Here is a 20,985-nt window from a genome sequence, read left to right on the forward strand (position 1 = left end):
TTCCCCCCAAAAAAGAACCAAAGTTCCTTTGAGAAATGTCTAATTCCAGTGCTGGTACAAAGACATCACAAGATGAGTCAGAGTCATCGTGTGCCAGAAAGTTAGGAAACATTTCAAGAATGGAGGGGATGGGGCAGCCCAGGTGGCTCAGTGGTTTAGCGTCACCTTCAGCCCAGGGCCTGATCCTGGAGATCCGGGACCGAGTCCCACATCGGGCTCCCTGCATGGAGCCTGCTTCTCCCTCTGCCTGTGTCTCTGCCTCTTTCTCTCTCCCTCTCTCTCTTTCTCTCTGTGTCTCCCATGAATAAATAAATAAAAATAAAATATTTTAAAAAAAAGAATGGAGGGGATGTATCAAAAGAACACAAAAGAAAAAAACAAAAAAAAAAGAAAAGAAAAAAACAAACAAACAAACAAAAGAACACAAAAGCCAGCGTGAAGCGGCAACCACTGACCAAAGCTGGGACTGTCTGAGCATCAAAATAAAGAAATAAAATAGGAATCCCGGAAGCTATACCAATATAAATAAATGAATAAACAAACGTGAAGAAGGGAAATGATCTTCTTCTTCCATACAGAAGATGCTAACAAATGTAGAAGCAATCATGAATTTTTGGCAGACATCAGAGTCATAATTAAGCCAGAAACACGAGCCAGGCTAGAAATAGCAGGAGGTTCCATGAGCCTGGGGACAGGCACACGGTCTCAAAGTATCTCTCCACAATGTACATTTTAATGACAAAGAGGGAAAAAAAGTGATGTATCGGGGCAGAAGCTGAAGGATACCGTGTGAATCCAGTCACCAGAGTGAACATCACCAGAAATGGGACAACCGAAATCTCGCACTGCCTAACAGGATGCGGGAGGGAGAACAGAGCGTCGCTTCCGCGGTTTTCCTGCCAAAAACGCATAAGCCAAGTCTAATCATGACGAGACATCAGACGAACCGGAACCGAGGGACATTCTACAAAATAACCGGCTTATCATCCTCAGCAGTGTCAAGGCCATGAAAATCAAGACCGAGCAACTGTTCCAGCCTGAAAGGGACCAAGGAGATTGACAACCAAATGCACTAGCACGTGATTCTGAATGAGATCCTTTCGCTGCAAAGGACATTATAGGGCAACTAGTAAGACTCGAGTGGGGTCTCAGGAGAAGATGTCAATAGTGGATCCATGTTCATCTCCTGATTTTGATGGCTTTCGTGTGGCCAGGAGAGCGAGAGAATGTCCCTGTTTGGAGAAGACACATGTCACAGTATGTGGGGCAAGGGGGCATCAGGTCAGCAACGAACCCTCAAGTGGTCAGGGGAAAAAGTGCTCTGCACTGTTCTTGCCACTTATCTACACTTTAGAAATGACTCAAAAGAAAGTAAATCCAAGGGCAGCCCTGGTGGTGCAGCGGTTTAGCACCGCCTGCAGCCCAGGGCCTGATCCTGGAGACCCTGGATCGAGTCCCGTGTCGGGCTCCCTGCATGGGGCCTGCTTCTCCCTCTGCCTGTATCTCTGCCTCTCATTCTCTCTGTGTTTCTATGAATAAATAAAATCTTAAAAAAAAATAAAGTAAATCCAGAAAAGTGTATTTCAGCTGTGGCCAAAAGCTCTAACTATCTTTATCTCACTAAAAACAAAGGCTGAATGTAGCCAGTTGGGTCAGCCAAACCTGTTCGTCCTGATGGCCTGGGACAGGCTGCCAGGCGTGGGCTGGGCAAACAGCCCTGTGTCCAGAGGATCAGAACGGAGGGGGGTGCGGGGAGGGCAGCTCGAGCCCGGGCTTATGCTCAGCCCAGAGCATTCGTGGGGACATTGGAAGCCACGGCCTCTGGGGCTTGGGACAGGAAGAGAAGCAAGCCAGGCTCCTTTCCACACCTCACGAGGACCAAGCTCGTCCTATCGGGGCCCCAAAGGCTCAGAGAAGGAGGAGCCCAGGGAAGGGACGGGGAGAGGGTGAGGGGCAGTGAAGAGAGAATAAAACCTTTGATTTCTGGTATCGTCACACTGTTGACACATCAGTATGCATTTAATCCGTACAGTCCTCGAATTCTGTTGTCCTCGGGGCCCTGCCGATGCCTGCTGCTGCAGTAGCCACAGGAGCCAGGAGAGGGCTGCTGGAGGCCGGGATTCCAGCCGCTAGTCACTGAGGGCTTACCAGGCTTGTTTCTTTCTTTCTTTTTTTTTTTTTTTTAAGATTTTATTTATTTATTCATGAGAGACACAGAGAGAGAGAGAGGCAGAGACCCAGGCAGAGGGAGAAGCAGGCTCCATGCAAGGAGCCCGACACGGGACTCGATTCCAGGTCTCCAGGATCAGGCCCTGGGCTGAAGGCAGATGCTCAACCACGGAGCCACCCGGGCAGTGTTTCTTTCTACCCAGCAAAACCGTTGCTGCTGCTGCTGCTGCTGCTGCTTCTTTTTTTTTTTTTTTTTTTGTCGTATTTTAACAGGTTTGATCTTTTCCCTGAAACACTTCTGCACATTTCATAAATGGGTAAGAAATAAATAGTTGCTGATGAGCACCTCCTCGGTGCAACTGGGAGCGCTCTATGGCCAGAGCCATGCAGGGAGAACCTCGCGCTCCACTTTTTTCCACTCCCTCTCAGCCCCCGACCAGGGCTGGTCCTCAGCAGGTGCTCAGTGAATGACTCTTTTCTGCCTGTGTGTGTTTCAAGGGACTTTCTTCACGTCCCTGTGGCAGGGATAAGTCCAATAGCTACAGCACTTCCCTCCATTGTCCACCTGCCGAGGCTGGGGCACCTCACCCAAAATCCCATCACGTCTGTGAATGCCTAGAATGGGGTGTTTAGTTCCTGAGAGAAGGATAAGCCATAGCTAGCTGCCCTAAGAGACCAGTAAGTCCTGGCTCTAGGACATAAGAAGCCAGGCCCTGGGGGATTGAATAGTGTGGCTAAAATATTAATCAGTGCAAGGCAGGGAGACCCTCCTATCCCCACCCCGTGGCCCACCCACACGGGGCGCTGTCCGTCATGCAGAAGGGTCAGTTTGCAGCAACAGGGAAGGACCCATCCTGTGCCCAGGGTCAGGAGGATAGGAGAGCTGAAAGTAGGGTTTCCCCATCTTAGCTGCACACCAAGGCCTGGAGGAAGCTCATCTGGGCCCTCACTGGAAACTGCCGGAATCTAGATTTAAAAAGAGAGGGGGGGGTGGCTCTCAGGGAAGCAAGATGGGGCTGCAGAGCTGTCAAGCTGGATTTGGGAGCTCTGAGGGAGGTGAGGGAGTCCTCGGGCTGGGCCCCGCCTCGGGGACAGAGGTCCTGTGGGGGCAGCAGCAGCCACGAACACATGCCTTCCAGGGCTCGCCAGGCCCTTTTCAGACTCTTCTATCTGGAAAGCATCTACGTATCACCGAGCTCGAGTCAACAACACCTTCAGCCCACAGAGCTGGGGGTGCTCGGCGCAGCCCCGGGGCCTTGCCCTCCCAGCCCTTGAGAGCCAGTTACTGGCAGCGGCCGCCAGCTCCCATCCTGATAAGGTGGCAGCCAGGCACGTGTCTGCTCCTGCCTGGGTCCAGCCTCTGACCCCGGTGTGACCTCCCTCCTCCCCAGGCCGTCCTGACTCATGCTTCCGGAATGGAAACCCGAGATTCCTGCTGCTGGGCAGGAGCTGACTCACGGTTGGTCCCAGCCGCGGAGGGGGACAATCCAGCAGGAGACACCTGTCACTTCCTGAGCGTGCACCGTGTGCCAGGCCGCCACGTTTCCCCGGCATGCCAATACCGAGCACAGCTACCCTCTCAGCTTCGGGGGACGGGGCTCCCTGGGACGACACCTCGGGAGCTGCCATTTGCTCTTCGTTGCTCAGCCAGCGTTTACCTGGGGCTTCCTGGCCTCTGCTTCACGTCCCTCACTCCCCAGGGCAGCCCCCACAAGGCCCACCTAGCTCCCCTGCCTGCTGCCTGCACCCCAGTCCACCAGGGCACAGACAGGCATCCGCTGCTTGCGGGCCGGGGAGGGGGCTCTGGCGGGGACGGCAGCGTCAGGGGACCGTGCAGCCCCAGCCGGCAGGTGCCTCAGGGCGGGAGATGTGTTGCTCTCCCCTGGCCTTGGCCTCAGCCTGCTGAAGGTGGGCAGGTGGGGGAGGCGGCCTCCTCTCGTTGCCGTGGTTTCAGGTGCCTGAGTGATGTCAGGAAGGGACTCCCTGAGTCTGGGGACAGACTGGATGGAGGCTGAGGCATTTTTTTGAAAAGCTTATAAATCACTACTTCCCCTTTCAGCCCAGCCCCAGCCCTGGCCCGGGATGACTCAACTCCATGTACACAAGGACAGCTTCCCCCGGGCCCTCCACGCCGCTCACACGCGAGCTCACAGAGCCAGGTGGCCACCGTCCTGCACGTCTCCCAGCCCCACACCACAGGGAAACACACGGGCACACATCAGCTGGAATCACACAGACAGGCCTGTGCGGCACAAGTACATGCAGCAAGCAGCCCTCCCCCTCCCTGACACACACGTGTGTCCTCATGCCATTCCCTTGCTCACTGGTGTCCCCAGACACAGATGAGCTCCTGTACAGCAGTGCCCTCAAGCTCACCCATGCACCCACAGGAACACGTGCCTTTCGACCATGGAACGTGCTCTCGAGTGTACACACTCCCAAGTACACAAGGGGCTTGCAGGCAGGACTCTGCAGGGCCCACACTCCGCTCACACACTCCCGTGTGCACTCAGCCTGCGGAGGGTGGGCAGGTGAGGGAGGCACTGTGTTCGCACGGACACAGACACCAGGCAGGATGTATCACACTACCCCACTGGACACACGTATGCATGCACGCGTGAGTGACAGGCCATGCCCAGCTGTCTGCACGCTCTTCCCGCACTCATGTGCATCCTAGACGTACAGGTGTGGCCTTGGGGATGCCTGGGGTGAGAATAGGAGCAGAGAGGGAGCCGCAGCTGGCAGGGAGCCACCAGCCCCAGCCTGGCCCCCCAGGGCTGCTGCAGGTCACGGCCACAGCAGCAGCAGCAGCCGTAGCCGGGGGCTCCAAAGAGTGGGGGCTGGTCTCAGGCACTGGCCTGAGGCTGGCCTGAGGCAGCAGGTGGCACCGCGGGGCTGCAGGCGGCTGGTTAGGCCCCAGGAGGAGAAGGACGCTCTGGAGAGGAGGCAGGTGGGCTCCCTGTCTTGTTGGCTGACGTCCTGCCAAGATGGGCAGGGGGCTCCGAGAGGGGAGGAGAGGCCGCTCGCCCTCGGCAGGGGAGAGTCGGACTGGGGGCAAGTGAGCGGAAGGGACCCCGGGGGAACAGGAGGAGGGGAGAGAGGGAAGACGAGGGGGTGCTGGGAGGGACAGAGTGGCCGGGAGAAGGACGAGGGGAAGGAGAAGAGGGAGATGAAGGGGCTAGAAAGGAAACCACAGGGAGAGGAGTGAGGGAGGCCAGTGGGAGAGAAGAGGAGGAGGAGGAAGAAAAGAGGGGAGAGGATTCGCAGAGATGGTGCGAGGAGCCTCAGAGAGCGCCTCCTCCAGAACCAGGAACCCCTCCCGGTCCCTTTCTGGGCCGGACAGACCAGACCGCCCGGCGCCTTGCCCCACTGGCACCGTCCCCCGGGGGTTGCACGGCGTCCACATGAGGACGGCTGCCCAGGAGCCGCGGGGGGTGGGGGCAGGTGCCCCAGGAGGGCCGGGCCAGCGGCCCGGAGCTGGAGCCTCTCTCCCCCCCACTCACCCAGGGGCTCCCAGGGGTGCAGAGAGCACAGAGACCCCTGAGATGGAGCTGGGCCTTCTCACTGCCCCACCCCCCCACCCCCCCAACGCCCTGCTGCAGGTGAGCCTTTCTTTCCTCCCATTCCTGGTTCTGGAGAGTCAGAAAGAAGCAGGAAAATCCAAAGATTCGGAGACTTTCGGAGCTGGGCGAGTCCAGGCTCCTCACCCTTCTGTGGCTACACCGTCAGCCCATCTTCCCTGTCCTCCCAGCCCTGGGGGCCTGGGTAAGGAGACAGCAGCTCAGGGCACAGAGGACAGAACGAGGCCTCCGCCAGGACCGGGTTCACTGCTCTTGACTTGGGATGCGCCCCCCGGACTCCAGCCTCGCTCAGGGCACTCCAGGAGCTCGGTCATCATGCCCAGGGCCCACCTCGAGCTATTCTGCGGCTGGTGGGGACCTGTAGGGCCACGGGCTCTGGCCCTCCCGGTGTCTGTGCCCTGGAACCAGGCCCAGGTTGAGGAACAGCGTTCTGATTTGGATGCTCCAAGCGGCAGGGAGAAAGGGGCCGCGGTCTCCATCCCGAGAAGAGAACGCTGAGGTTCTGAAAGGCGCGTCTTATCTAAGGGCCTTTGCGGCCTGCAGGGAAGAGGCCGTGTAGCTCAGCCCCCGTCCCCATCCACACACCCGCCAGGGCGCCAAAGCCCTTTCCTGGGGCGTCCTACCCCACCCACGCCTCCCTCCCGTGCAGGCCCACCTCAGCTCCCCGCTCTGACCGTCATCCTGCCCTCCCCCGGCCCCAGCAGCCCTCCTCCCTCCTCATCATTCCCTCCTCCGTGAAACCCGAAGTCAGAGCACCCCACCCTTGCCATCCTCATAGCTCGGCACCCTCTGGGGCTGACCACACCTCCTCCGGGCCCAAAAAGCCTTCGACGGCCCCCACCTCCCCTTGAGACATGCTGCACATTGCTCGGCGTGCGTATTTTACATAACGTGCTGGTCATCTTCTGGCCTTACCCCCGCCCGCTCCCCGCCCAACACCCCCAGGACCCTCCAGCCACACAACCAGGTCCCTGGCGCGGGCTGCAGAGCTCAGCTATGCCTCCCTCCACGTCACCAATCCGGGCGGTTCGAGGGCAGCGCTCGGAGCTCCTAACTGCCCCCTCGGGATGCCCGCCTGCATCCGAACTACTCAATCTTCACTAAATGATCACCCTCAGCCCCCGGCATGCACTCAGCACCTAGCAGGTGTTCCGTAAATATCGTCCGGTAATGCTTAGCCTCTGGTTCACTGATGCTGCGCCTGGCCCCCCCTCCACCAGGGCAGACCAAGGAGACCCCTGGGGGGGAAGGCAGCTGGCAGCCAGTCTCCCCTCTGCCCCCCACCCCAGGCCCCTCTCTGGGCACTAAGCCTGCCCCTCCTCACGGCCTTCACAAGGGAGGCAGGCCCACCGCAGTGCCTGAGGCCCCCGAGGGCCCGAGGACTATCCCCGGGTCAGCGGGCTCAACAGCCCGGCCAGAAAGTTGGGTGCCCACCTTGTCAACACCCAGCTCCCGAGTCCCCTGGGACACCACAACCGGCGGCCAAGAGGGCCGGACAAGCCCTCCCACCACCTGCCGGCGGGTCTCTCGGCCAGTCCCTAGGGGCCCCGAAGGGTGACATCGCCTTCTTCTCAAGAGCTCTCTTCTCCTTCACTTCCTGGAGCAGCTGGAGCAGGGACATGATGCACGTGGGCTCTGCCCTTGGGCCGCTTCCAGACTGGCCAGTGAGGGATGAGCCTGTCGCCCTGGGCCCAGACAGACCCAGGGACAAAGCTGGGCCGCGACGCAGGCTGTGCCGGTGGATGGCAACAGCCCACAGTTCTACTGGCTCCACTCCTCGTTAAGCACTCAGCGGGTACAGGACTCCAAGCTGAGCAATTTATGGATGTTTTCGCATTTAATCTTTCCCACAGGTCTACGGTGTAGGTATAATCCTTATTTTCATAGGCTGGGAAGGAAGGTTAGAGAGATCTAGGAATCTGTGAGTCTCCGCGGAGCGGGAGAGCTGAGGTTTAAAGCCAGACCGGCCAACTCCGAAGCCTCTGTGCCTTCTCACCCCGTTTCGTGCCCCCCCGCCCCCCACCAAACTCCAGGTGGAGGGGGAGTTTCCAAAAAAGCCTCGAGGTCCCAGCTGAGGTGCCCACAACGCGGCCCCTGCTTGCCTTGCTGCCATCACCCACCCACACCCACCACACCTCAGATTCCAGGCTTGACGTCCCCCCACGTGGGGCCCTCTGAGCCTGCCCCCCCGCTGCTCCGGCTCAAATGCTTGCCCGTCTTCACAGCTGAGAAAACAGAGGATTGAGAATGCAAAGGACCTAGCCCAAGGTCACATGGTTGGTTAGAACCCAGGTCATTAGAGCATCAAGTAATAAAGCATTAATTTGTGTCACAGACAATTAAGGAATGGGAAGTAGCCAGACGTGCTGCTAGTGGTCCAGAAGAAAGTAGGGGAGAGACGTGCGGTGGATTCCAGAGCGGAGGGCCCCCGGCTAAGCCTTGAGGAACGGCAGGATTCGGTTGGGCCACCCTGAGCCAGAGAAGTGGAAGGGAAGGAAGTACAGAGACGGGAGAGAAAGGTGGGTCGAGACTAGGGAGGTGCTGCGGCACGGGGGCCGGAGACCCGATGTGCCCCACAAACCACTATATGACGCTGGGCAAGGCCCTTCCCTCTCTGGGGGATGTCTTCCCTGGAATTGAAGGACCGATGAGCCCGGGTGGTCTCTGGAGTCCCTCCAGGCCCCGACATCCTAGGATGTCCCTCCTCTCCAGCACCCATGCTGTCGGCATGCTTGGGCTCACCACGGCCAGGCCAGTCCTAAAATGGGGTGATGAATGAGCCAGGGCAGAGCTGTGGGCTCAGGGGGAAGGCACGGGCTATGCCCCCCAGGAGCTCAGAGCCTAGACCCCAGGTTCATCCTGAAGAAAGGGGAGGGGGGTGGGGGTCCTTGGAGCAGGGGCAGAGGCAACTGCCTGGAGGCAAGGATGGGGTGTCGGGACTAGAACAAGTGGTCTGCCAAGTTGGAGGACATCTGGCGACCAAGAAGGGTCGCCCTGGACCCAGACACAGAGGTGCAGCACAGGTGCCCCTGGAGGGCTCAGGGCCGGCTGGGGCAGAAAGCACATCCCTAGAGACTGTGGATGCATGAGTGTGCGCACACGCACCTGCGCGGACCCCGGCGCCAGGCCGCGCATCTCCCCACCTCCAGACTGAGCCCGTCAGACTCCTCTCGTTCCCCAGAGAGCATGCCCACCGCGCGCCCGTGACCCGGCCCGGGAAGTCAGAAGGCCTCGCCGCCCTCCCTTCTCCCTCTCGCCGGTTCGGAGGCGGTTGCTTCCTTTCTGACTCAAGAGGTGCCCAACAGGAACAGGCCCACCCACCTCCGGGGCTGACTCCCACTGCCTGGAATGTGAACTCGCCCCTTACCGTTCCCGCCCGTTTGACCTCCGACTCTTGCCCTCAAGAACCCCCGTCTTATTCACCCCGAACGCTCGGCGAGGGAATGAGAGAGCCCTTGGGAGCCCAACTCACTGGATCCTCCCGACTGATCAGAAAGCTGGAGACTTGGGTGCAAATACCAGCTCTTCCGTTTACTGGCCGTAAAGCCTTAGTCTGAGTTTCCAGGTTCTCCAACATCACGGTGCGGACGACGGAACTGCCCGCAAAGTGCGTAGCGCGGGGACCCCAAGTCAGCACAGAATAAGCCCTCGACGAAGAGGGCTACGCGTGTGATACGTGTCCTCGAGTAGAACTGGTCCCTCCTTCGTCCCACTCGCCCATCTCGTGAATGGGAAGTCTGATCTCAAGCCTTCGTGACACGGCCCCGGCCAGCGCTCCACTTTTGTTACAGTCTGGGCTGGGGTGGACCAGACTGCACTGGCTGTTTGGAGAAGCCGCCTCCCTGCAAAGGGATGGGGCCAAGAGGGAGATTACGGAGGCGCCGGGCCCGGGGCTCCACATGCACCTGCCACGGCTCCGGTGAGGACGAGAAGCCTGCCAACTTACCCCACCCCATGATCTCATGGCTGTGCCTGCCAGGGGCTGGCTCAGGGAGCAGGTGCTGATGGCAGGGCCCGGGCACAGAGCCCAAGGACAAGAAGGCGGGAAGCTGCGAGGGCCAACAACCGAGCTGTCCCCAAAGGGCTCAGTCGCAAGGTCCCTCTGGCCTCCGCCTGCAGCCTGGGAGCCTCCGGGCTCCTCCTCCCGGGGCTCCTCCCACTGCCCCGTCCCCGGGGACAATGGAGAAGGGGAAGCGAGGCCTCCTCTTCTTCCCCAAGGGTCAGTCTCCCCTTTTGCATCCCTCAGCTCCTCTCTGCTCCGAACTGCCGGCCCCGGGCAGGACGCCGCTGTTCTAAAGCTTGGAGTTTGTTGGGCGGGAGACAGATGGGCCAAATCCTACCGTTCCTGAGGCTGCCATAGCCACGCATCTAAATGCCAGCGAATAAAGTGACCACGCAGCCCCACATAGATGCGTCTGTCCCAGTTTCGGGGCGTCCCTGGAGGCCAGGACAGAGCAAGAGCCAACCTCAGACCGCACGTCCTCCTGGGTCTGGATCCTCAGCCACTCCTCCTCCAGCCCACCCAGAACGCGCCTCCCCAGAGCTCCCCTCCACCCACCAGGAGATGCGCAGAACCCACGGCTGGGGTCAGGAGCCCCCTCCACCCGCACCCTCCACCCCAGCCACAGAAGCAGCCTGGGGAAGCCCAGGGGGAAGCCCAGGCCTTGGCGCTCCTGCTCGCGGGGGTGAAGAGTCAGCAGGGCCCTTGAGTCAGAGGCGAAGCCCTCAGCCCGGGCCTCGGGCTCTGTCCCCCACGGTGCTGTTTCCGCTCCCCAGTTCACTCTCATCTCAGCCGTTGTCCCTACACAGGCCTCCCTCTTCCCACCAGGGAGCTCCTACCAGCCCCTCCGCCTTCTAGCAGCTCAGCCCGTCTTCTCTGCCCACCCCTGTTACGGGGAGCACCCCCCACCCCAGGGTCTATCCCTCTGCCTCCTCAGCCGCTGGCCCAGCACCAGGGCCGCGAGGCGTGTCTGCTGCTCCCACCTCGGACTGTGGCCCAGCATGTGCCGGTCACCCTCCAGGGAACACCCAAGACCCACGGCAGTGCCCTTCCTCAAGTCCTGGCTCTGTCCCTATTCCTCACCCTTACATACAGTCCATCCCCCCCTCCAGGTCCCTCTCTGCAGAGGAAAGGGGGAGACCGAGGGCCCCTCCTGCTCGGGAGTTCTGCGAACCGAACCTCGGGGGGCTCTCCACTGCCCCAGGCCCAGCCCCAAAGCAGCCAAGCCTGGACACAGGCTGACCGAGGGTCTGCTGTCTCCCCATTAGCACCCTGGCCCCTCGAGAAGCAGGCAGCAGGCCTGATTTGCAGCCCCTGCCCTTCTCGGCATCCCCCGGAGCCCCCCCGGAGGCTCCACACTCCTCCCTCATCTCCCTCCCCAGACATCCCAAGAGAAGACATGTGGACGGACCTCCGGCCCAACCACGCCAAACTCCTGGAGAGAGGACCTGGCTCGAGGCCACGCGTCTTCCCAGGTCGTTTCCAAGTGGCTCCAAGTGGGCCGGGCAGGCGTGTGGCTGGACAGTCCCCACCCAGGAGCCAGGGCAAATTCCCAGGGTAGCAGGTCACTGAGCCACGGCTCCGGGGACTGGCCAGCGCCAGAATGATGATGCCGCTGGGGCGCTAGGCACCTGCTGCTCCCCCTGCCTGCCCGCACCCCCACGGAAAGCCTTGTCCCTCCCCAGCCTGGTCCCCACGCACCCCCCACCCCTCTCTGGGAAGCTCCCCCCAGGGACCCCACCCAGCTCTTACCACCGCTTGCTCCGCGTCCCCTTGGCGCTTAGATCCAGAGTTTTCCCTGTATTCGGGTGTCCTTGGTTTATGTGCTGCTTTGCAGACGTTCCCATAAAGCTTCACATTCCTCAGTCATCGCGAGTCCTTCTCTCGGTTAATTAAGCCCATTTTGCCGGGATATTAGTCCCTGCCCTCACGGAGCACCAAGGAAGACTCGGGGATCTAAGTCACGCCTCCCTTCCTACAATGTTTTCCTCTGATAATCAAGCAGTCTCCCCAATGAAATCCCCCCCAAATAAGCAGCTTCTCCCCGCATCCAAGTCCTCGCCTCCGATTGCCAGAGAGGCCCCAGAGAAGGTCATCTCGGGGCAGGAATCCCCGGGGAGCACCCGGCGGAGGTCGGCTTTTCCTCCAGGGAAGCCTCTCCCTCCGGAGGGCTGCGAACCCTTCGGAGGTCCCTCGTCCTGGCTTCCGGGGCCAGACATTATCCTAGTGCTCTGGACCTCGAGTCCCCCATCTGTTAAATGGGCTCAGTCCTAAGAACACCCAAAGAGGGTGGCAGACTGGAGTCGACATACGGAAATCCGTCGGCAGCCGGCACCTGCTGCGTCCCCATCTTGCAGAGGACCACGCTGCAGTCACCGCAAGGTCACACAGCCAGTGCACGGGGAGGGGGTGCCTTCATCCCCCCTGGAAGGGCTTCGGCGGGTCCCCACGGAACCCAGTCCCTCTGCTTCATCAGGCAAAGTCTCGGGGCGGTGGAGGGACGGAACCACCAACAGGACGGAGCGGGCTCACAGCTGGAAGGACTGCTGGGCCTCCCGGAAAGCCCGACAGCGCCGTCCCCCGCGCCGGTCTCCCCCTGCCCCCAGCCCGGAAAGCGGCTGAGCCTCATTTCAATCCTAAGAGACCAGGCAGCGGGGTCCGCAGTGGCTCGCCCTGGGCCCTGGGACCTCCTGGGCCACCTGGACCCCCTCACTGTCCAGGGGTGCTCTTGGCACAGCAGGGCCCGCGGCATTGATGGAAGCGAGGAGAGCCTGGGGGTTTGGGGGGTCGGGGTGGGAGGGGGAAGCAGGCTCATGTGCGCAGGAGCTGGGCAGGTGGGGCTGCTGGGGTTCCGGGCCACCCCGCGGGGAGGGGAGCAGGGAGCCAACGGGATGAGGCAGGGCCCAGGCCGGGAGCTTCCCACCCCAGAAGGCGGCGCCAGCCCACACCCCCACACCGGGCACCCCGAGGGCTGCGGGGGAGGGTGGGACTTGCGCCCCTCCCCCACGACACCCGGTGGGAAAGGTGTTGGGCTCGTCAGCATCTCGGCCGCCGCCGCTGAGGGCTCCCGTGGCTCCTAAATGACGGGGCAGGAGCCGGGTCATTAGACCGCGGAGACTGTCATTAGCGCGGTGATGCCACCGCCGCACAGACAATGGCAAACAGTCATTAGAGGCTGTGTCACAGGGCTGAGGCAACGTTGGCGGGGTGCAGGGAGCTGGGCTGGCGGCGCGCACGCTTGCACACTCACAGGTCCACGCACGCAGGGGCGAAAGCAGGCTCACACGCTGCACTCGCACACGGGCACTCGCACCCGGGCACGGACGCGCTCCCAGGGGTGTGAGTGGACACACATCCACACACCTGTGCAGTCACACGCCCACACGTTCACACACGCGCAGAGGGGCATTAGTAGGTGCACTTGCACGATCGCACACTGACACGTTCACAGGGGATGTGAGTAGACACGGGCTTGCACACCTACACGTGCTCACAGGGACAACCCGGTGAGGTTGGCCAGGTTGGGCACTTACCTGCTCACTCGCTTATGCGGGGGTGCCAACGGACACGCTCACACCCTCCTGTATCCACACTCACGTATCAGAGCACGAGTAGACATGCTCACACTCGCACACTCACACAGAGGTGTGAGCAGGTGCTCACACGTGTCCCTACAACCACAGAGCTGTGATAGATACACTCACACTTACACAGCTACACGGTCATTCACACGCGTGAGATGTGAGGACACACGCACACCCACCAGGGGCATGAGGAGGCACACTCACGGAGGTGTGAGCGGACACACACCCACACACTTGCACCCTCGCATGGACACACGCCAGGGGGCAGGGCCCTAGATCCCCCTACAGCCACGTACCCAGACACACACACCTCCCCATGGCCTTGAGACGGACACACAGACCACCAGGGGCCCCAGAAGAGACTCTCGCACACCCCCCACCCCCCACTCCCTGCTTCAAAGGACCAGCACCCAGGACGGAGAAAGCACGCAAAGCACAGAAGGGACAGGCTGTGTGTGCCCTAAGGGAGGGGCCAGGATTGTGTTAACACCGCAGCCCCCCCAACCCCCCACCCTGCAGCTCTAACAGCTAAAGAGCCGCCACCTGACTTGAACCCTCCAGGAAATGGGCGACCTTAGGTATGCTCCTAAGAACCCCTGAGCCCCACAGCAGGGGAGAGGCAGGAAGAAGAGCCTGGGGTCCCAGGAGGAGGAGAGCCCCCCTCGGAGAGCCTCTGTCTCAGCTCTGATGCTTCCCCCCGCCCCCCGCCCTCCTCCTCCGCAGCTTCCCGTGGGGCAATGGGGCAAGCCCTGGGCCCAGATCCAACTCAGAAGGTGAAGGCAGGGGTGGGAAGGAAGAGGGGCGCCCTGAGCGGTGGGCAGAGCTTACTCACCTGAGCTGGCAGGCGGAAGGGAGCCGAGTGGAGGCCGGGTCCTGGGTTCAGATCCTAGCAGGGCACGTGGGGTCCTGTTAGTGCCGGAACAAATGACCGTGAACTTCATTGTCCCCAACAACAGACTTTCATCATCTTAGCGTCTGAAGGTCAGAATTCCAAGGTGGGTCTCCCTAGGGCTAAAATCAAGGTGCCGGTAGAGCCGCGCCCCCTCAGAAGGTACTAGACAGAGGCACGTCCCCATTTTTTCCAGCCTCTACAGGCCACCCGCTTCCTTGGCCCTTCATCTCGGAAGCAGCAGCCACGGCATCGCCCTTCTGCCCCCACCCCTTCACATTTGAAGGACCCTTGTGATGACTCTGGGCTCACCTAGATCGTTGTGGATCATCTCCCCACCTCAATATCCTTAACTTTAATCACATCAGCGGAGTCCTGTCCTTACGAGGCTTGAGGATTAGGACAACGCCCTGTGGGGCCGCACATATGCTGCCCACCGCACTGGGGAAAGCTTGGACAAGCCATTTAACCTCCCAGAGGTTCACGGGGCATCTTCCACCATGGTCTGGAAATCACCCCCACCACATGGGTGGCCACGGGGATTTAGAAGCCACATGAACACGAAGCGTTGTTCCTCACGGGGCAGGGTGGGGGGTGGCCAGGTCAACAATACCACCCTCTCCCTTTTTGGCTTCCTGAGGACAAAAGACTCAGCCTGCTGCAGGAGAAAGGAGGCCGAGGAGCCACAGAAGCTAGGGCAGGGGTCCCGTGGGCTTGGGTAGGGGCTGACAGTTGGGACAAGGACAGGGAGGGGCCGTGGGTGTCTGTGAGGGTCCTCGGATCTGGGATGCCCTCCCCCCCTCCCCCCGCCATGAGGGGAGCCACCCTGTGAGGATGGGGACACACGCACCAGCAGTGACCTGAGCTGGGGAAGCAGGGTGCGGCTGCTGCTGCTTGCTCCTGCCTTCCTGTCCCTCATCTGCTGCCATCTGTTTGCAGGGCCCCCGGGGCCCAGGGGTGGGCAGGTGCCCCAGCCCAGGCTGCTATTACCCTGCTAAGTGCGGACGGCAGAGCGATGACCCAGGGAGATAAACCCCACGTAGAGGAATCGCCTGCTGGAAAACACTCATTAGTCCCCAGATTTGTCCAGTGCTGTTGGCCCGCTCGGGAGGTAGCAAAGGCATCTCAGAGAGGAGCTGAAGTCATCAATTCCCACCAGTGGCCCGGGCTGGGGGCCCCTGTCCTGAATCCCCCCACCCCCAGCACCGCAGCATCACATCACCTGAGCCCTGGCTCGGCCCTGCACCTGCTGCCCCCGCTCCTCGGCCCACCCTCCCCGTCCTCTGTAGCCGCTGCTCCAGCTCTGCGCCCACCCTCTCAGCACCCCCCTCGGCTCCTCCCAGCTTCCGCTACCGCCTCAGGGGTTCACCCAGGGACGAAGACTCGGGTTGGCAGGAGGCAGCCTGGGCTGGGGGCTGCCTTCAGAGGCCGAAGGTCTGAGTGCAGCCCCCACACCCCTGCAGACGGGCAGTGCGGGGATGGCCGGCCCGCTCAGTAGTAGCATCCAGGAGATAAAATCCGGTCACCTGTGTGAGTCCTTTCTGTAAGCCAGAGTTCAATTTGACTCATGGGGACTTATGGAAGGACTCGGTCTTCCTCTCCCTGAGACACAGCAGCTGGGGCTGGGCTCAAATCAGCTTTGCAGGGACAGTTGCCCTGGAGTCCCCACATCTAACTGCGTCAGAAGTTCCCCCACAGGTGCTAGAGAAGGAGGCGGAAGGCTGGGGAGGGAGAGCACCCAGCTGCGGGTGCGCGGTGGGTCCGGATAAATAGGTGCTGAGTGCCCGGAGTTCAAGCGCTAAGCCCCGGGGTATGCCCGCGCCCGGTGCTGGGGATGCAGAGATGAATGGACCAGGAGCGCCGGAGCTCAAGCTCCAGTTCTCAGGAGGCTTCCTGACAGCCCCACGGCCCCGAGGAGCCCCGGAGGAGGGGGCGCCCCTGCACATGGGCCCGGCAGGTGGCAGGCCTACGGCAGCTGGCACCACGCCCCGGGCTGCTGCCACCCTGGCAGGCTCGCAGAGGCGGGCGGCGAGCACTGAGCAGAGAGCAGAGGATGGTTTCGGTCTATTATCAGAGCAGATAAAGGCCGCCGCCGAAGCTCGGCAGCAGTCTGGGCTCCCAAATGATGCCCTACCGCTCCCCACCCTGCCTTTGTCAGCCACCCCAGCCTCCCCGTCCCTCTTTGTTCCTCTGTCTGAAAGCAGCCCCAGGGAGGGGGCCACCTCCTAAACAGCTGCATGCGGTGCCAGGAATGGCAGGCGGAGGGAGGCCGGCCTGGGCGGCAGGCCTGGGGCGGGGCAGGGGCCAAGGGGAAAGAGGTTCCAGAGCTGCAGGCCCCAGCACGGGGCTGGGGTGCAGAACACCCACGTCACCCCCGGCCCCGTTTATGTCTGTATTGGCCCCACTGCTGGCGCGGGAGACGTGCACACGCGTCCCCTGAGTGAAGGCGCAGCGGCAGGGGCGGACGGGCTGGGCCGCTTCCCGAGGTGGCCAGGACAGGGGTGAGGGGACTGCAAGGACGGGAAACAGGGGGAGGGAAGGGGCCTTGCCGAAGTGAGCCGGAGAGACAGGTGCTGACTAACAGAGGGCACACTGTGTGCTGGTCAATGCAAGAACCATGTCTGGAGCGCCTACTGTGCGCCGCTGATGAGAGAGCAGGGGACAAAACAAGGTCCCGCCATCCCGAGGCTGCTTCTGAGGGGTCTCTGGCTCGGAGGGCAAGTGAGGAGGCTACTTGGGAAGACTCGTCGTGGGGCAGGGGCAGCCGTAGCTGGCTGCGCGGCCCAGTGAGGCTCAGAGCAGACATAGGGCTGCTGGAGGGAAGTGTCCTGGGGCGGGAGGGCGGCACGAGGTGGGCGGGGAGGCCACCAGGACCCCAACAGACAGATGACGGGGCGTGATGTTTCCCAGGGGCCCCCGGCCCTCCCCAGGAGGCGGGGCCCTCCCACCAGCTTCCCTTTGTGCAATTCCTCTTCCTGCGGCTCTCCACCCAGAAGCAGGCCGGGCAACCCTGCCGAAATGCCACTGGCATGAACCCAGCGCCCACACGCAGACTGGGGAAACCCACGGCCAGGCAGACTGGGGGAACCCACGGCCACATGAACCCCGCTGGGGTCCTACAGCGAGGGAAGGACCGGGGGCCTCGGGTCCGACCAAACCCTGAGCCTGATGGGGCTTCTCCCAGCGAGGGCAGGCTTCCTTCTGCCTCTTTCTTTGGCAGGGAGGACCGTCGATCTTCTCGCCCACCTAGGGCGCTCGGCCGTGGCGGGAGAGCGTCAGAGGTCCCACCCAGTGCTGAGTGAGAACCAAAGGAGCAGGGCGTCAGCCTTCGGGGAGTCAACCGCAGTGGTGTGTGCGACACCCCAGGCAGAGAACCCCACATCGGCCAGCCCAGCTCAACCTGGCAAGGAGGCAGCCAGGGCAGGGGCTCCGGAGCCAGCTTCCATCTCCCCATCTTGACCGTCCCCCACAACCCACCCGGCGTCCGTCGCCCTACACCACCCAACACTCTTTCTGTCGTCTCCCGTGTTGCAACAGAGCGTTACAAGCGCCCCGTGCGGAAGGGTGGCCTTTCACTCGTTGCAGAAATAAATGCTGAGCAAGCGCCCACCCTGCGCCAGGCCCTGGGACACCAAGGGAACGAAATCACCAACACACTTCCTGCGCTCACGGAGCTTGGCAGGGGAGACAGGCACAAATAAACAGCCAACAACAAATAATTACAAATTGGGTTAAGTGCCATGAAGGCAGGAAAGTGTAATTAGCCTCTGCTCACCTCTCCCTGGCCCCAGAGGCCTGCCCTCATTAGAAAATACCCATAACCGCCTGGCCTCCCCGGCACACTGCTGGGCCCAGAACCCCAGTTCACCCGGCATTGCGAGGGGGTCGACGGCACTCCGAGGAACATTTGTTGAGCTAAACGGGAGGGGGGAAACTAACTTTTAATTAAAAGAACAGAAACCTAGAGGCACCTTGATGGCTTGGCCATTGAACATCTGCCTTCAGCCCAGGGTATGATCCTGGAGTCCCGGGATCGAGTCCCACGTCGGGCTCCCTGCATGGAGCCTGCTTCTCCCTCTGCCTGTGTCTCTGCCTCTCTCTCTGTGTCTCTTATGAATAAATAAATAAAATCTTAAAAAAAAAAAAAGACTGGATGCAAAGTAATGAAATGCCTCGAATGCAGCCTCCCTGGGCCCCCAAGGCGGTCGCTGCTCCTCTGAGCTGGGAGGCATCGCCGGTACTCCGGTGGTCACCGCCACCCCGCACATCACCCCTCACCCCGCAGCTCTTGCTGCTGTCTCAGCCTGAAACAGCCTTCCCTCCCCTCCTGGATGACTCTTCCTCTCCCGTCAAGCCTTTGCTCTCTGGCCCTTCTGGGAATGTGTCCCCGGCACCTCACGCAGGTCAGGGCCTCTCCCGGGTGTCTGTCCACAGCCCGCCTGCCGTGTGGAGGGGGCCCAACAGGCACTGTTTCCATTTCTCCACTCCTGCTGCTGGTTCCCCTTTGTCAGCCCTTGCCCTTCCCAAATAGACTAGCAGCCCCCCAACCCCCAGCTCTGGAGCCCTCAGAAATTGCGCACAGCCTAGGTCATCCCATTCCCAAGACTTGGCCGCTGGGCAGGGCCTCCGTCCTGCAGCCTCGGGACAGGCCTGCTCCAAGGGACAGTCCAGAGAAAGGAGGTCAGAGTTTCTAGCCTCATCAGGCAAGAGGGCCCTGACTCAGGGAGCACAGATGTGGATGTGCATTTAGGAGGGAGGAAGGGACATCTACAGGGACCTGAACAGGCTCATCAGGGAAGTCTTCCTGGAGGAGGGGCCTAGCCTCCCAATCAGGCCCTGGAGTGAGACAAAGATTCTTCCCTGCAGAGCAACTCCCTGTCTGTCTCCCCAGGAGCCACATCCCGCCCAGAGCCCCAGCCGGGCTGAGATGTGCTCACTGGAACATTCATCCAGCAACTATGCATTGCTGTTTGGAGTTATCCCAGGCCTGCTGGCTCCACGGGCCGAGCCTCGGGGCACACGGCGAGCAGAGCACAGAGCAGAAACTGAAACTGTGACACAAGGATGCCATTCCCATAAGGCCACCCGGCCAGCCTGCGTGGGCCAACTCGGACACCTCTCCTCCCGGCTGAGAGGCAAAGGAGCCCTGCGCCCGGCCTCTGAGTGGGCAGGACCGTCTGAAGGCCACGGGCGGACAGGGAGGCAAGAGGGAAGAGGTGGGCGAGAAAGACGAGACAGGTCAGAGGTTGGGAGGGAGCACTGCGGAGAAATGGAAGAAAGAAGAAGCAGAGAAAATGAGGAAAACCCCCCTTTGCTTCTTTGAGGACCCATCTCAGGGGCCCGTGGGACAGCCCGGCCCTCGCCGCCCCCGTGTCCTGCCTCCTTGCCGCACTCTGCCCTCCATCTGCCTCCTGGAGGGTCGGAATTACATCGCCCACCAGTGACAGGAGACCAGGGGCAAAGGAGGGAGGCCCAAGGCGGAGGGAGGGGGGCTGAGGTTTCTGTCCCTGGGCCATGTGAGGACCAACCGGAGCAGGCCTCCAGGATCCCAGAGGGGTGCAGGATGGCCCGATGCTGGCTCCAGCCGGGGTCCCCCAAGCACACGCCCCATGTGAAGCCCAAAGCAGGTGTGTTTGCAGGTCTGGAGGCTGCCGGGCTCCGAAACATCCCCGCCGAGGCTGAGAGTTCTCCCCGCCTTCCCTGCCAGGCTTCCTGATCCCCAGGAGGTGGTTCAGCTCAGAGCCAAGGCCAGGAGGGGGTCCGTGTCAGGTCCTCCACGACCCCACCACGGCTTACAGTTGACCCTCAAGGCTGCCAGTGTGGGGGTGGAGGATGGTGGGGTGGAGCGTGGAGAGGAGAGCGGAGGGGGGGAGGCTGGGGGCTTCCAGGAGCTGTGACAGCCGAGGACTCCCCTGGGACTGCCCCCACGAGAGACCACGGGGCCCAGGAGAAAAGAGCGGGACCCCCGTGCCACCCCGCCCAGAGCACCAGGCCAGCCTCCAGGACGCCCGGACACCTGGAGGACGGTACAGTGCTCGGGCCCAGAGCCGTGACCCGGGGACGCAGCCACGCGCTGACGGAGGGCAGCCCAAGCTAGCCAGAAATAGCCGACCTGGGTCTGCGGAGGTGCTCTCGGGAATTAGGGCGTCCAGCTCAAGGAAAATCAAGAGGTGGAACGGGGCCCCTGGCATCCCACTGCCCTTCCCTGGGACCAATCACCAGGCTCGGAGGGTCACATCAGAGGGAGGGCCATAGCCCAGCTGCCTGCGTGCACATCCACCCCTGATAAACTATATGACCTGAGACAGCCACTTAGCTCCTCGGAGCCTCAGCTTCTTCCTCTGAAAACCGGGGCTGATGAGAATTAACCTGTCTACACGGGTGTCATGAGGACTAAGGGAACTAATCCAGGTAGAGCACTGGCCATATACCTGACATGTCACCTGTTATTTCAGCACCAGCCCGGCCCACATGCCATCACCCGCCTCCCCTGTCCCCACAGAGCCGCACGTGGGGGTGGCCCGGGGGGTGAGATGGGGAGGGGGTTTGGGTGGACCACGTGCCATTCAGCTACCAGGTCAGGGAGGCTGGGGAGGGCCGTGCAACAGGTGCTGAGTGGGGAATGGGGCACCATGTGTCGGAAGGTGGGACACAGACACCATCTCCATGACCTGGTCACAGCGCAGGACCTCACCAGCCCACCTTCCCCCTCCCACCTCCACCCGTCATCAGAGCCGGGGTCTCAGCCTCAGGATACAGTCG

This window comes from Canis lupus, chromosome 25, assembly GCF_048164855.1.
Source record: "Canis lupus baileyi chromosome 25, mCanLup2.hap1, whole genome shotgun sequence".
Taxonomy (NCBI): Eukaryota; Metazoa; Chordata; class Mammalia; order Carnivora; family Canidae; genus Canis; species Canis lupus.